The sequence below is a fragment of the Hirundo rustica genome, chromosome 1 (assembly GCF_015227805.2).
Source record: "Hirundo rustica isolate bHirRus1 chromosome 1, bHirRus1.pri.v3, whole genome shotgun sequence".
Lineage (NCBI taxonomy): Eukaryota > Metazoa > Chordata > Aves > Passeriformes > Hirundinidae > Hirundo > Hirundo rustica.
In genome coordinates this window covers 95,073,133-95,090,434 of record NC_053450.1, presented here as the reverse complement: position 1 = coordinate 95,090,434, position 17,302 = coordinate 95,073,133, and the positions used below count along the sequence as shown (strand labels likewise).

The window sequence follows — 17,302 nt, the reverse complement described above, 5'->3', positions numbered from 1 at the left end:
GATTAGTGGTGTTTCTTCACCTTTGAAAGAGTGAGTGGGGATGTAATATTTTTATTAGGTACAAGCAAAGTCATAACACTTTGTAAGAGACAATTCATTTTTCTAATTGCAAATACAGGAAAGAAGAAGATTATATTTGGTATAATTTAGTGGTTAGTCATTCTTCCAGAATGAGAAAATCTTGCATACAGCTTTTAAAAATCTTTTTGAGCTACAATAAAATAATCATATTAAAAAAAAAAAAAGGCATAAAGGCTAAATGTTTTGCTGACTATTGAATATTAAACAAGCTTTGACAGTCAAGTGACAGAGCCCTTATATCAATTTACCTCTTACATTGAGGTAAAAGGCAAACTGGTAAGAAAACACCATAAAAACAAAAACGTAAAACCTAACAAATATTTATTAGGCTACAACTCAGAATTTGAATATTTTTTCCTGAATCAGTGATATGATATTATGGAAACTATCCATGCCAAAGAATTTACACAAACATGGAATATTAGAAAATGCAGTGATATTCTCCTATTGATAATCAGTAACAACAATGGACCTTGATAAAATTCTGTATGGTCAGAAGCATTATTTTATCAATACTTTGATTTAGATATCAAGAAAAGCAACCTCTTCTGAGAATCCAAACAAAGCTTTAAACATTTATACATGAAAATAGCTTGAAATTCCTAAAACAGAAGAGATGTAACAAAATAAGGAAATGTTAAACAACGGTGAGGTAAATAATAATGAGATGGATTTTTTTAAAAAAGGGGGAGAAGCAAAACCACAGTAATAGCAGGAAATCATCATGATTAAAATACATCTAAACAACACTTATGCTCTTAGCTATTGAAAATAATCTGCTCTTAACTATAGAAAATAAACTGAAATTGTAGGTAACAAAAATTTGTTTATAAAGAGTCTGTCATTTCAGTAAGGCTGAGAAAATGGGAGGCTTAAATGGAAGATGCAGTAGGAGTGAATGCTGTTGTATTACAATTGAAATGAAAGTAACATTGCATCTGCAACAACCCATGGAAAGATCATTACTCTGTCATTATTTAAGGATTCATGCATACTAGACAAGAAATGGACTTAATAACATACAGAAATGTTGTAAAACTACAGTTTTGATTAAGGAAAAGGGAAAAAGTATAGACTTGCCTCAATGAAATATAACATATTTCAACAGAGAGAAGGAAAGGATTACATCATGTCACTCTAACCTTTTGCACTCTTACTAGATTTCCTGATATTGTCACTGGTGGGACAGAGAAGCCAATAAAAACCTACTCAGACACAATTTGTCAAGGCAGAAGCTTTACCTGGGCTGGCAGTGGAAATTACATGTATGGACAACTGACACAGCAGACAAATGTGGCCAAGGAGGTCTCACCTCATTCCAGCTTTCAAAAACTTTTACAAGTATTGATGAACCAAAAAGAAAAAAGTCTCATATGCCTTGAAAGTGAATACTACCTTCTTTTTCAGTGATAGAATTTTCCTTGAACTGAAACAGACAAATTATTTACCTATTTAAATGGGAGGTGGGAAAAGGTTATTTTCAGAAAAACACAACACAATCTAATAAGGGTTAAGTAATGTGACCTAGGAGGCATATACCCCAAACCTCTTTCTTTTGAAACAAATGTCACAGGGAAAACTTCAGAGCAGCTGTTTAGCAAACAAGCTGAAGAAGGGGAGTAAGGTGCAAGGTGAATCGAAGGGCTGTGCCAGCCCCCTGTGGTGGGAGGAACCTCCTGTATGTCTCAGTAATGTTGTGTTATGCCTCAGGTCATGGCTTCCCTGACACAGCAAGAAGCTGCTCATAAGGTCCACTTGGGAGTGGACTGAGGCAGGACTGAGGCAGACTCCAAAATGGACCTGGATATCTGGCGCTGAGTTTATTGTCCTGAGTGATAACAGCTTCACGAGACTATTGTCCGATCAAATGAAAGCACTTACTGTGGGAAGGCAGCTGCAGGTAACCAGATCAACATTTACCTACATTTTGAAGTTTTAATGATTTTCAGATATCATTATAGCATGCTAAGACTATTATTTTACGAGGGTTAAGCCTATTAATTTATTGATGATATGAAAGGTAAGAACTGGCTCAGCAAGAAAATATCTTCTTAGCCGCAGCCATCTGCAGCAAACATACCTTCATAATCTGTTTTGCCATTTCATAACATTTTTGGAGTTTGCAGACTGGCAGCAGAAAAGTCACCAGGTGCTGCTGCTGGGTTTCTTGAACAAGAGCTGTTTGCTCCGATTCCTTTGCGTTTGCGTGGGAGTAGCTGCATCTTGATCGTTCAGTGGAGAAGACAATCTGGACAGTCAAGGGCGCTGGATGAGCTACCCAGTGCAGTGGAAGCAAACAAGGACAGTTACTGCTTTCATCCTTTTCATCCTGTTTTAATGAAGATAGTGGGAAGAACCTCCTGGCAGGACATGCAGAAGACTTGTGTCCCTAAGTTTGTGCTGGACTGAGGAGCGTTTTGCATACCTACACAGATCCTTCAAAAAGCATTAATAATGAGTGAATAATCCTTCCTGGAAAAAAAAAAAAAAAAAAAAAAAAAAAAAAAAAAAAAAAAAAGAGAAGAAGTGCCACTATATCTGGTGGCAGTCAGTAAAATTAGGATCACACAATCATATGAAGAATTGGAGGACAATTTTCTTCTCCCACTGTGTGAGTAAATAGAATTTCAGTGGTGGCAGGAAGGCTTCAAGGCACGACAAATGGGGCTGCCACAAAGTAAAGATATCCAGGCTTCCTCTCTCTGCACACATATCCTCTTCCAAGTCAAGTAGACTTGATGAACAATGGAAATAATAAGTCTTCTCTTCCTTCTGTGTTGTTACTAGAACATTTTTTAGGAATTCACATGATACTTTTTTACTTCAAGTAAGTAGATTCAGTCTCCCTAAACTGGCCAAAACAGCCAACATGCAGAAAGTGTGGAATCAAAATTAGCACAAGAGCACAGGGAAAAAAAAAAAAAAAAAAAAAATCTATCTATCTATCTATCTATCTATCTATCTATCTATCTATCTATCTATATCTATATATATATATCTATATATATCAACAGACAGCTCCTTTAGGCTCCTTCATATATAGTCAAAAGCAATCCATTATTACAGTTCTGAGATATCATTCCTTACTTCAGAGAGCAAGCACATGAGACACAACCTTCCAATACTGAGGATGACATAAGTAGCTTCAGACAGAATTGTTGAAAACAATTGGTAGGGTGGGACTCAGACGAAGAGGTAAAAGCTGTTGTTCACACAAGAGATGACATTTTTACATCTTTAAAATGCTTTGTTTTTTTTCATCATCCTGTAGTACCTGCAAAACACTATTTACCTCGAATCAAGCACTGGTAATTCATTAAACACTGAGCAGAACTTGGCTCAGAATATGGAAGCATCACTAACAGGCTGAACAGAGGATCTGGGACCTTGATAGGCTGGTGCAAAACAGCATGAGACCTTTGCAAGTTTAAAATTCACTGCTGTTTTTGTTTCATTTCACTTGAAATTGCTTCTTCTAAAATGTTGCTGAGGTGGATATACTTAAATCGCTTCTCTATGTCACATGGACTTTGGTGTTGAGTAGAAAAATGCCTCTTGCCAAATCAAGTTGGTCTGTTATTTTGGAGTGGAGCTGTAAAAATCAAACAGCAGTCAAACCATTTCTGCATGCTCTGACTTCAAACAGAAAATGGGAATGTGACAAGAATAGAGCAAAATCAGACACAGGAATGCTGAATATTTTGTTGAAAAGCTGTTCTGAATAAGCTGTGGGTTCCCTTGCAGAGGCTTCCGACAGAGATATTTGTCATTAGGATGTGGGACTTTGCCAGAAGAGCAGCATTGGCTCCCCAGCCCAAGGTTTATCAGAAAATTGGAAAGGTAAGGGATCAGAAGGAAGGTAGAACGAGGATGTGTGAGCTGGGGAGCATGTCCCAGTGCAGCTCATGCCGGACAGGTGCTGGCCTCCTGCAGTGCAGCCAGTCACCGCGGGGAATCCCTACCAGCAGTAACAGTGCCCCCAAAACACTGTACGTGGAAACAGAGCAGCGAAAAGCTGCGCAAGTGGCAAAAGTAGGGAGACCTGCACGCAGGGATTGGGTGTGGGAACCCACCTTCGAGGCCCCTTGGCAGAGCAACAGCAGTAACAGTAGTCGCCCTTCGGACGCTGGTACCCAAAGTGGCGTGAGGCAGAGGGCTCGGCTGCCTTCCCGCTACAGTTTTTTGGCTCAACACCTTCAGACCTCTGATGAAGGTCTTCAGACCTGGGAGATGCCTCGCTGCTCTACAGTAAAAGCCCTGCCGGTGCAATACCGTGGAAGGTGCCGCGGCCCCACCGGGGTCCCGACGGGCAGGGAGCCCAGCAGCGGCAGCGGGACCCCGCGCCGAAGGGGCTACGCCTCCCGCTCGCCCCCTCCTCAAGATGGAGACGCGGCACATCCTAGCCTTGCTGCCGGCAGGAGCGCCCCCCCCCCCCCCCCCCCCCCCCCCCCCCCGCACTCTCTCTTGGGATGGAGGCGGACCGACCCCACATCCCCGCCCGGGGGCCGCCTCCCACCCCTCCCCTGCCGTGCCCAGGGCGGCGGCGGCTGCCCACAGGGGCGGCCCGCTCCCGCGGCAGCGGGTGGTCCGTGCCCGGAGGGGTCTGGGGGCAGCGATCCTGCGCGGATCGCGGCGGCCGCCCCTCAGGAGTGGCGTGGAGGGACGGCGCCTGCTCCTGAGTCAGCAGCGGCGAGGAGGAGGCGGTGGCACCTCCCGCCCTGCCCGCCCCGGCCCGGCCCCACGGCCGCTCCCGCTCCCGGCGCCCAGCACCCACGGAAGGGAGCGAGGGAGGGGCGGCGGGGCCGCGCCGGCTCCTGCCCTCGGCTAGGTAGGATCGCCACGAGATGGGATCGCCGCCGCGGCCTGGGCGAGGGTGGGAAAGGAGCGGAAGACGAAGCCGGTGCTCCGGGTGAGGCGCTCCCCGAGCTGAGCGCTGGGCAGCCGCCCTCGGCTCGCGGCGGGGCGCAGCCCGGGCTCCGGGAGAAGGAGCTCTGGCACGGCTGGGAACTCCCGGCTGGAAGGCTGTGGGACAGCGGTAGCGATGAGCCACCCGGTCTTCCAGGGAGTTCTTCACTCCTTGACTCCCCTGTCTGCGTGTAGTAAAGTGTGTCTCCTGTGAGACCCGTTAGGCCGGGAGCGTGGGGAGATACAACAGTGGGCTGGTTTGGGGAAACGTGTGTATGTGTTGGTGTTTAGTTGGCAAATGTATTTATTTGTGTACATGTAGAAAAATAAGTATTTATGTATGAAGGGTCCGTTTTGATAGGCTATTTCCTAGGTGTTCACGAGCATTTAGCTATGTCTGATTTGAGATCAGAAATCATAGCTTTATGCTGTTCTCTGTGTATGTGTGTATATTGATATTTATATATCCAAGGAATGTAAGAATATTAGTCTCACCAAGCTGCCCTCCAGGATTCTGTCAAGGTGTGGTTTTATTACAGCCCAGACATGTATTTATGTGTCTGCTGAGAATGGTGCTAATGTGTAGTATGTGAAATGCTTTGTAAGATTGCATTCTGAGCAGTAGAACAGAGCTTAAACAGGAGGAAGTGCTATGTGTGATTTTTATATCACTGCAGTTTTGGGTGTTATCTGCTATATGGTTGCTATACATTTGGTTGCTAAACATTTTCATCCATCCCCCTTCAGGCACCTATTGCAGAATAGTCAGATAGCTGAGGAAATAAAATGAAAAGCAAACTGGTTTGCCCTCTGTTCCTCCCTTATCTGTTTATACTGTAGGAACACTCAGCCATACAATTTTGAGAGATGTTTGCTTCATATAAGTGTCATGTAAGTATCCTTGTGTTAGAGAATATTTGACTATTGCAGCTGATGTTTCACAATTAGGCATTGCATGGAGTCAAATTTGAATCTCTAAAAGCCTGGCATGATACCGAGTTAATACGTGATACTCTCTATGCTCATTTTAGTAGCTTAAATGATGGGAGGTGAGCTGCTCAGTATGTTGTAGGTCTGAGTGTGCAGGTAAGGTGAGAGTGATGTGTACAAGCTTCTTGGGCTGATGCTTTTCCCCTACGCACAAGACAGTGGAGAATGTAATATAGCCTGGATTTGACATTATTTAAGATAAGTGGAATCATGGTCATGGTGGTCTGTGGAAGATGCTGTGTGCGGGAGTTACGTGCCCAGTTTTCCCCACCATTTCCTTAGGGGAATACTGTGGTGGAGAGCTGGGGGAGAGATTCCATAACACTTCTGAGAACTTCAGGTTCCACAGAGAACACATGCAACTATTAATCTGCTTCATCTTCATCAGCTGTAATTCTGTCAATTTTAATGAACTGCATGAAGTGACAAAGTTTTGGTGGCCTGGAGATGCTGCAGTTATATTCAGCTTTGCATAGAGTTGACCTCTCATCTCATTGGTTTTGGATGCATGCTGAGTGGGCTGCTAATGTCAGTGGCATGGAGATGGAGGAGTTACCATGGACGGGTTTCTGAACCTGCTAGTGAAATCTCCATCAGGGATGCTTTAAAAACTGTTTATTCTCTCTCCTACCCATATGCAAAGACACAATATCTGTTTCAGGTGGAGTCTTTCTCACCCTTTCTGGCTGTACCTTCTGTAGTTTTGGAGAAGGCATTTTGTGGGCTTCCACACATACCAGTGGTATGAACTTAGCTTACAGATCTTTCCTTTAAGAAAGTGTGTGGGAAAGGTCTGTTTATGCTAGTTTTGACATGTTAGTGTGCTAGGTACTAAATGTATATCCTTAATGGAAAACTGGTGATTAAGGGCAGAACAATGAACAAGTGCTGCACATCCAGCAGTCTCCAATTTCAAGATTGTGGAGAAAGCAAAAAACATTGTAATGGATATTGTACCTATGGGGAGAAATTCTTCCTACTGTCAGGCAGTTAGCTTTCAATTTCTGTCACCAGGTGTCTTTCTGTACAAATTTATAATCTAATTTAACAGCAGATATAGTTGCTTTTCCATTTAAGCATCTAATCTCTTCCTGAATGATGCCAGGGGTTGGCCAGTGAGTATTTTTCAGGATGATGTGAGTTTGTACTGAGCAGATTGGAACTGAGTCAGTCCAGTTAGAGATAATATGAATGTTGTTAGTCTAATGCCAGTTTTCAGCTAGTTAGCCTTGATGAAGAGGCAGTTCAAAGGTTATTTCCTGTCCTGATGCATTTTCTTTGATAAATCTGTTCTCTGTACAGTTTGTTAACTGTTTTGCATGTTGCAAGGAGTTCTCCTAGTAAAATACAGATGGATTTTAGAGAAATAACTGTACTCAGTTATCTGAGATTGGGCTCCAGAAGTTTACATGTTAGGGGAGTGTGTGTGTGCTTTAGCTGTTTATTACAAGCAAGTGATTTTCTGAACAGCAGAGTTATGAAAATTTCTGTAAAGTTGTGTCTTGAGGTCAAAAATGGATTTTTTCTTTGTCTTTCCCTGTACCTCTGCATTTTTGCTATGTAATTTCCTCTTTCCACAAGCTGGACTGATTTCATGACACACAGGCTACCATTTTCAATTATGGAAACTGGATGGCATATTTTATGAGGTTTGAGCCTAAAGATATTCAAATTGCGGTTTTGTCTTCTCTGGCCTGGCTTATTTTACAAAGGTCCTGAGAACTTAATTACCTTCTGGTAATCTGTTCTTCTCTGGTTGAAATCAATGAGTGGCTTAAAGGGCACATAAGTGAAAAAATCTTTCAGGCAAGGTTTTTCTCTACAGAAGAGCAGACTAAAAATGGACATAAAAACTTGACATGGTCATGTGGGTCAAAAGGCTTCCCCATATCTAGAAATGGATTTGCAGTATCCAACTGCACTAAAGCTCTTTTCCTGAAGGTCATAAAATAGCAAAACAAATAGAGAGGGTATTTATGTACTTCCTCTGGAAGATTTGGGCTTTTCTGCCTATCTGCTGTTGTACCCATGCCCCTTATGCAAGCTTTTTACCCTGCATTGTGTGTTATTATTGTATGTCAGTCAGTCACTGGGTGTTCAATACTCTAATCTCAGAAGTGGTCAATTGATTTTGTTGATTAATTAATACTTACATTGCTTGATCCAGTCTCTGCCAATCAATCTTTGAATATCTTTGAAAGCTTTCATAAATTAGATGCACTTCTAAGTCTGGTTTTATCACACCATAACATGATACAAAAAACATTACCTAAAATTCTAGTGCATCCATTTGACTTCAAGTGTCAGACTGTTGTTTCTTCTACTTTATGGTGCTTTGTTCATTAATGAAGGTAGTATTTATCACCTGAAGGCTATAAATCAGAAAGTTTGTATCTCATGTAAGGGAAATGGGTTCAGAGAACTTCTACAGTAAAACACAAATTTTAATGTAATAGTTTTGCATTGTCTTCCTCCACAGTGTTTGCGTTGTAAATGCTATTAGTGCTAGAGTGTCAAAGTAAAATGTAGTTATTAAGTGCAGGAAATCACACTGGACATTAACACAGAAGTTATTACAACTCTTTCTGTAGTTAGTGTTGCTTTAGCTGAGGTTATAAACTTGTTTTTTTTGAGAAATCTCAGTGTTTTATGTGACAGCTGTCCTCTACCTTTCAAAGATAGAAAGTGTCTACAATTTCCTTTGAAGTGTGATCATCTCTGTGTTCAGAACTTCCAAGGTTAGTGTCCGGGGTTCCTGCATAGTATGTTTGCAAACTTGGTTTCCGGTCTACAAATACTGGCTTTTATTCTTAGGTAGAGATCATGCTACAGGAAGAGACGTCTTTAATTTTTTTTTTTGTTTTGTTTTTTTGGTTTTTTTTTTTTTAAGTATTAGATACTAAATAGCAGCATTAACAATTGCAACAGTTCAAGTTATCATAAAAGAGATCTTCTAAATCCTAGCACTGAATTAAATGTGGTCATGGCTTTGTCCCAGTAAGTTTGGGGGTTTGTTTGTTTGTTTGTTTTAAAAGGGCAGTATTTCAAGCCTTGACCAGTCTGTGAAAACTACGAATCTTGTGGGTTTAAATTGTGCAATTTTCTCTTCAGTAGAGAGAGATTTTTTTTTTTTTTTCCTACTGAAGATTGAGACTTTTTCAGTAATTACTGTAGTTCAGGGAATGGTACTTCAAGAAAATTTGTCAAAATCCAAAGAACTGCAATTCAACAATGGTGTTTTGATTCAATTAATGTTTCCTTTTAATTTGATGATGTGGAATATAAGTGGAAAAAATTGCTCCTAGTTTCAGCTCAATGCTGTAGCGAAGCTTTTTGTAGTTTTAATATACTAATTTGAGCAAGTGCAAAATAAATACATTCTTGTCTTCTGGGCAATTATGTGATCCAGTTTAAACTATCCATGTGAGAATCTTTCTTCCATCTCTCCTTTTAATTTCCTTAAGTTTCTCCAGAAGCATCAACTTGCGCTTGGAAATTGTCCCTCTGCTGCACGGAGATGCCTCAGTAGCTATCTGGAGCCTGCTGTGCAGTGCAGCATGCTGTGTGTAATTGCTTTCTGCCAGAATGGCACTTGAAGGAATTAGGCAGTCGACTGAGACCACACAACTTTGCCACACAGGCCTTCAGTCAGCAGCTGGACAGTAGCAAATTTGGATTCTGCAAACTGAAGAAGATTTCTACCACCTTCTCTGCAGTTGTTTGTGTCTTTTTTGCAGGCAGTTTGCTAAATCTCTTTTTGTTTTTTCCATCCAAAGCTCAAAACTGATGTTATGAACACCCATTGGATAGTTTTCTTCTGTGACCTATTTTCCAGCTGAAAAAAGGTAGTTTAATACTAGAAGATGACAGATAGATGTATAGATGTATAGATGTATAGATAGATAGATAGATAGATAGATAGATAGATAGATAGATAGATAGATAGATTCTGAACTACCCTTCATGGTAGGCTAATGACAGGCTAGATGAAAATCCAGAGGATGATGCAACGTTGCTTTGTCTTGCCTCTTTGCTGTGTAAGGCACAAGATATCATCTTGTTCCTTCAAGCTCTCCCTTTATGGGTCTCGCTTAATTTTCATTGTCGAGTACATATTTGAAGATTGCCTCACTTACCAGTTCTTTCTCTCCTCTATGTCCTTGTGAAAATGGAAAACAAATGGAGACTGAGTATGATTGTTTAGAGGGGTTGTCCAACAGTTTGATTGCCTTCTGAAGGGAGATATTTTGATTTGTCTGGCCTGTCCTGGGGAGAGAAAGGCTCTCAGGTGTCTAATGATCTCACTCTGTGCTACTAATTTTCCTAAGAGTTAGTTTTTGATTAGCCTTCCTTCCCTCCTTGCTGAGCTGTCTGACCTCAGGGCTATGCAGATGTCTGTATTGAAAATTAAGTAGTAGCAATCCTGGAACATGTCAATCCTGATATTAATTATAGTGGTTTTATATCTTATATAAAGAGCAGTTATATCTTAAATAAAGAGCAGTTCCACCATTCATTGGTGGGTTTATAATGTTCTTTTCTTCTTTGTCAATAGCTCTTGACCCTATATACCCCTGGTAACTCTCTCACCTTTAGGATTTCCACTATTGTTTGCACTCTCCATGGCAGTTGTAATGAAGGCTGCTGAAATCTTGTAGAATAAAATTGCTGTTTCTGTGCAGCACTGCTCTTTTCTCTATCTGGCTGTTTGGTGTCACTTAGCAGTTGACAGAGCTGTGGTTACCAGTGGAGCTAGTGGTAATTACAAAATCCAGTTTAATTTGGCAGAATATATTCATCTACTCAGTTTGTTGTTTTGTCACCATTAGCTTGCTGTTTGTGCCCTGGACCTGACTGAGGAAATTGATACAGGGTTGTGATGTAATACTAGTCTAATGTCAGCCTTCACTAAGACCTGTGGGAGACCCTCTTAATGAAGCAGAGAGACATTTGCAATTGTAGCTGTATCCTGCTGTGGCTGTTCTTTAGAGTGACCCAGACGTCCGTCGAAGACAAAAAGAAAGAGAGTCTGCTCTTTGCTCCGGGGGGGAAATCACGGCTTTATTTTTGGGGGTCCTGCCCCTGCAGAGTCCAGAGCCCAGTAGCTCCTTCCTTGTCCTGATCCCGTGCAAAAGAGGCTGCCCTGCCTCCATCCCAGGGCGGTTATTCAGGGGGCAGGGCCTAGAGGCAGGGACGAGCCACTACCCAATCAGGGACAAGTTGGGAGTGGAACAGAGTTGGGTTACATTCCATGTGGGAAGATGGGCACGGCTGAGCTGGGACAAATGACGTGATACAGTTTCCAGGGTACAGAAGAAACATTACAAAACCCAATATAAAAATGAAAAACCATATAGACCAAATAAACGCACTACAACATCCTGCAGCTGCAATAACATTCCATCAGAAGTCATGGTTTTATTTTCAATTAAAGGCACCTATTGTTAGAAAATTGTGTGAGAAGAAGGTGACTTTGCACAGGTCATAAGCATTGATGACTATGCAATATCTTCCACATCTACTGAAGGGCTTGAAAATTATCCCCTTTATTTAGATGCCTTACTTGTGGCTGTTTTGATGATGTGTGTTCATACAGTATGTGTTAGTGTTAGAAGTCCTAGTGTCTTCACATGTCCTGAGTTTTTCTCTCTGTTATTAGGGACAAGTACTACTGGCATGAAGTGTAATTTTCTTTCCTTCTGCAGTATTTACGCAACGTTAATGCTCAGCTATTAAGTAACTGTCTCAGGTATTAATGCAGATATCATAACTGATAAAATAACTAATTTGAATTCATCATAAGAGGTGGATTTCCTGAAGGATTGTCCTGTATTGCATTTAATAGAAATACTGGCAAATATGTGTGTGTGTGTGTTTATATGTATAGACACTTTGATTAGGTATGGTAATATGTTCATTTACTCAGCCAGCCTGTTTTATAAAGGAAATGCTGTCAGTTCCAAAATAGGGTGTTGGGGGTTAGGTTTGTGGGTTTTGTTGTTGTTGTTGTTGTTTGGGTTTTTGTGGTTTTTTTTTTGTTGTTGTTGTTTTTTGGGGGTTTTTTTTGTTGTTGTTTTTTGGTTTTTTTTGTTGTTTTGGTTTGGTTTGGGTGGTTTTTTTGTGGTGGTTTTTTTTTTTGTGTGTGTGTGTGTGTGTGTGGTTTTTTGGTTTTTTTTGTTTTTTTTTTTGTTTTTTTCTTAAGGATTTTTTCCTCGTAAGTTGCTAAGAGAATAAGTACTGGTGCTTAGATGGTGCTTGACCAACACAAAGGAGGGGGAAAGACCACGGGAGTTTTGGGGAAGGAAAAGGACAGGGCTGGGGGAGCTGGGGACTCTTCTTGCTCTGGGCATCAGAGACAATGGCCAGGCTGCTGCTTGCTGCAGGAGAAGTCCACTGTCAACAGGAAGTCTGGTCCTGGGAAATCTACCATCATCTGCTTGTACGCCCAGGAGATCTGAGCTCCTCTGCCTGCCCTGCTGGAGCTGGGCCAGCCCCGCCCGGCAGTCCCGCGGCTTCTTCAGCACTGCTTTTTCTTTTTGCTACTCTGTAGCCCTGCACCCCCTGCTTGCCAGGACATCCCCCCTGCCTGCTGGGGACCCTGGCAGCTCTAGCCACCAGCCTGGGAGTATTCACCGTTCCAGCTTGGTGCTCTCAGAGACCCAAGAGTTCAGACTGCCCCAGGCTTTGTGAAATAAAGCCTCCCGAGGTTCCCGGTTCTGTTTATTATTAATGCTGTAGTAGTTGTTGTTTGTTTGCCTTGTTATACTTACTAGTAAAGAGCTGTTATTCCTTTCCCCATACCTCTGCCTGAAAAGCTCCTTTAATTTTCTAAATCATAATAACTTGGAGGGAGGGGATTGGAATTCCCCCTCCCTAGCAGATACCTGTCTTTCAAATCAAGACATAGTGGTTTCACTTTACTATGAGTTGAGTTTCAGGTGCTGTTTCAGTGTTTTTGGCATGTTCCCTAGATGTACTAATGACCAGAAGGGCAAGGAGGCAAGGAGCTGTTGCCTGACTTTCCCACCGATGCCAGTGTAGCTGGGCCTAGTGTTTAGGGCCCTTATTCTCCTGGATGTTTCTGCTGCCTGGCAGTGTTCTCTGACTGCCATCATGACACCATTTGTCCCTGTCTCTGATTTTGTTGGCATGCAGGGATTCTGCTGCACCTTTTGTGGAGCACCAGCATACTACCTTATGCTCTATTTGCAGTTTTGCAGCTGAAGGATTTGAATGTATTCCCAAACACAGGTAATTCAGTCTGTACACGTCCTTACTGCTAATGGCCCTGGCCTAATTATGTGTAGGAAGTGGCAATACAGTTCTCCTTGGCTGACCCCTTTCTCTCTCTATGGGAGAAAATTAGTTGAGACTGCATTAAAGTTAAGGTGAACCAAAATGCAGAGAGATTTGGGGCAGAGGAGAGGAGGAATATAAAGGTAATTACTTTCCTTGGAAATCTGTTGCACTTCATTTCTTATCTATGAAAAGATGTTACGGTCCTGATCAGCAACTGCATATGTTTAAAAGATCATGAAGTCAAAATGTTTGTGTAGAGAGATTAGTTCAGAATTTCCCCTTATCCTGTTGGCTAGAGCACTGCCAAAAGCTGCCAGCTGGAACAGAAAAACATAGTTTTCAGAGTAAAGCAATATATGTATAATACATACCTGTTTTGACCATACCTGCTGCTCAAGGCTGCCATCCCTCTTCTAGCTATGGGTGCAAGTCAGACTTGAACCCTTAAGAGCCAAGAAATACCAAAGTAATTACCAGCAATGCTGTCTGCTTGTCTTGTTGTAAAAATAACAGGCTTTGTGTTATATGTGAAGGATAGAGATTCAGCCAGCAAATTAATCTCATGGCTTTAGTCATTTTTAACTATTGGGATCTCAGGGCTGGTCACCTTAAAGTTTAATGTGTCTTGTGTTTGTGTGATAAAAATTGCACTTGAGTGGAACAAAAAAGTATCATGGGGAAGACAAGAGGTGCACTGCATGCACACATTGCAGCACTGTTTACTGTTTTAACAATTTAAGAAGGCGTGCAGTGTCTGGTAGCTTTGTTCTCGTCTGTGGGTCAGAAGCTGGGCACTGAATTGTGACTGGGTGTGCTTTGTGTCTGAGCTTGATCCTAATATCAGGAGGCACAAGCTAGTGTTGCAGTGAATGTGAGCTCTTTTATTATGTAGAAATTCAACATCAATAGATGTGGAGCCACAAAGGAGCATGGGAGAGCACAATGCTGCTTTGTGCATTCTCAGTATCCTCACATGGTGTGTCCCATCAGGATTCAATGAAGATTTGTACATGTGGTCCAAAGTCTGGCATTTTACAGCTTTGTTGCATTTTCTTTAATATAAATTTAAAAAAACAAACCAAAAAGAAAACCACCAGAACAACCCAAAACAAACGAAAAAACCACCCCAAACCCCAAAAAACCCAACAAAGCAAACAAACCAACCAAAAAACCCACAAAAAAACACCAAATCAACAAAAAACCAAACAAAAAGAACAAATCCATGACCGTTTCCTTCAAGAACTTTTGTTTCTGAATCCAGGACAAGTAATGTTGCACAAGTCTGGGTCATTTTCGCCATCTCGCAGTGTTTTTCTTAGTGTTGCTAAAAGTAATCATGTCGACTCCCCAGGGAACTGTTCTGTAGGAAATCGAAGCTGCTACTTGTCTCTTTTCAGTGACAGTGAGATTGTAAAGTTGCAGAGGAAAAGGCCTATAAAACAAACAATTATTTTTCTGCCTCTGGTTGTTGTTAATTTTGACCCTGTGATGTTCTGATACCAAGCTTGATGCATTTTTCCTTAGGCTAAAGAACTAAAAATCTTTCTTAGGCATCTGGTCCATTTGGCTGTTTCTGGGAATGGATGAAGGCTACGCAAATGCACAATATTCCAGAAACCTTGATGTGCAGTAGTAAGTTCTTCTGCAAACCGTATTTTTTCTGTGGCTAACAACTTTTCCAAGTCTAGAAGGATTTCCATAGAAACAAGAATATGTGAAACAAGGCTGTATGTGAAATTGTAGTCTTACCATAATAATAACTCTTCTATCCCTCAAGGATGAAGTATTTGGGGTTTGTGCTAATAAGTTGGAAATATTTAGTAGGAACATAGCACACTTCTGCTCCTCTGTTTTTCTTTTTTTCTCAAAAGCCACAGGAACATTTCAAAAACCATTGAAAGGTGAAGTCTGTAAAAACTGTATTCTCTGTACATGTCTCTGGTTTAGTTTGAATGTTCTGAAATAAAACACCAAATAAAAACAATCACTTTGAGTATTATATTAGAGTAAATGTGCATGGGCAAGTGTATGCTGCTGGATTCAGCTTAAGGAAAGGCTTAAGAAACCATCTCTTTTCAGCTGGAGATTGTTGTCTGCATAACTGAGATCTGGATAAATAGACTTTCTTGTGGTGAGGGTGACCATATACTGGCACATTGTCCAGGAAGGTTATGGAGTTTGCATCCTTGGAGATACTGGATCTGTCTGGACATGGTCCTTGGGAGCCATCTCCAGGCTGCCCCACTTGAGATGAAGGGTAGACAAGGAGACTTCCAGAAGTCCCTTCTAACCTCAGCCATTCCGTGGATGGGTTGTGTTAATCTCCATAGAGTTTATTTTAGTGTGAAATTAAATAATTCGATTTGCTTCACCTTTACAGTGAAATCAAAAGACAAGATTCCATGTTGTGGGACCTTCGGGACTATTTCCCTCCTGTGCTCATTTCTCTTCAGTTGCCAACGATCCTGTACCCTGACACTGCTCAGTGACTATTTCAGTGGCTGCATAAGTGAAATACTTAGAATGACTTGGCTTTAAAAAAATAAGAACTTTTGGTCTTTTTTTGTCTGCTACAAAACAGAATAAGTTTATAGTTGATGGAAGGACAGAAGAGCAATAAGGTAATGCAAGACAGCAAAAAATGGCCCTGTTGCTGAAATTTTTGTATCATAGAAGTAGTACCTGGAAGCACCCAGACAACCTTTTGCTCTTTCTCAGGTCATGCCTTACTAAACTTGCTACAGAGGAGCATAGTTTGTGGATCCTGTCAGGAATTGCTTCCTGAGAGAACATCTAATTACAGATATTAAAATAGCATAATCTTAGAAGTAGTATAGTGTTGTGTGTTTGATTTTTTTAAATTTATTTTTTGTGATCAGAGATAATTCTGGTTATGCAACATAGGAATAGATTGGGAGACCAGCTTACTCTTCACTAAGGCAGCTGCCTTAGGAAGGGGATTTTGTTTTATGCTGGTTAGAACAAAGGTCACAGAAGTCAAGTATCAGGCTTTTGAAAAGTTAGTAATAGTCCCTCCTAGGTTTACAGGAGCTTGACCAAAGCCTTATCTTTCTGTACTTGGGACAGTCCTTGCTCTAGTCATGTTCTGTAGTCATTTTGTTTGTGTTTTGAGCAAAAATTGTGTTTGTACCACAAGCTTGAGGAGAAAATGTCAGAGTCTAGTATTGTTTGACCAGGCTCATTTATATATTCCATGTGTAGAGCATGCAATATCTCATATCAGATTTAATTATTTGGAGACACTTACTGTGATATGAGATTTCTGATTTAGTGAAGTAATGCAAAGTATACTGAAATCACAGTGCAATTATCCCTTATATTTGGCAAAATGTAGCAGTGGCAATATGCAATTCTATCTCAATACCAGTATGATTCCCATCACTGGTCTCTATAATCCCAGCATCATGGCACTGGGCATCCTCTGTCCCTGGGATGTGGGTTGAAGCTAGCTCAGGCCCATTTCTCTCTTTGAATTTTTTTTGTTAGTTCTTTAGTTTTTATACTCTGTATCGGGTTAAGCCACCTGTTCACTTGGCTGATCTGGCTTTCTCAGGGAGGCAGCCATACTCTATAATGAGCTAGCTGTTCATTACTGATGCGGAAATATTTACTCCATCATTTGATCCACTCAGCTGTTGATAGAACTCGTAACATCTAAAACAAACATCTGGTTCCTTTTGTCTTGAGATAAATACATGTCTTGCTTTGGAAAACCTGTGGTCAGTCACAGAAGTGCAAGTTGCAGATCAAGATCCAGTGGTTCGTGTGATTTAGAGACATACCACATATAAAGGATCCCTTCTCAGAGAGCAAAAGTCCAACTGCTGAGCTGCTAGGATTTCTGCTCTAGCTCAGTCAGCCCTGGCTTGTCTTAGCTTACTTTTCCTTTTGCAAGGGAAAAGAACCTAGATGGTCTTTCATAATTTAAAATTATGTGTGGCAAGGAACATGCCAAGAGCAGCCAGTTTGCATTTCTATCATATGTAGGTGTAGGCAGCTGAAATAT

At 41.3% G+C, this 17,302-nt stretch overlaps 1 protein-coding gene across 4 annotated transcripts in view; it reads left to right on the top strand.

Annotated features, from left to right (window-relative positions):
• Positions 1 to 4,805: 4,805 nt before the first annotated feature.
• The window catches only part of KIAA0319 (KIAA0319 ortholog), a 60,168-nt gene continuing 47,671 nt past the window's right edge, over positions 4,806 to 17,302 (top strand). For 3 of the 4 annotated variants that reach the window (XM_040058315.2, XM_040058310.2, XM_040058293.2), the window contains exon 1: positions 4,806 to 4,909. The gene's annotated coding sequence lies outside the window, so the exon portion shown is untranslated. The other variant, XM_040058302.2, reaches the window with a different exon arrangement.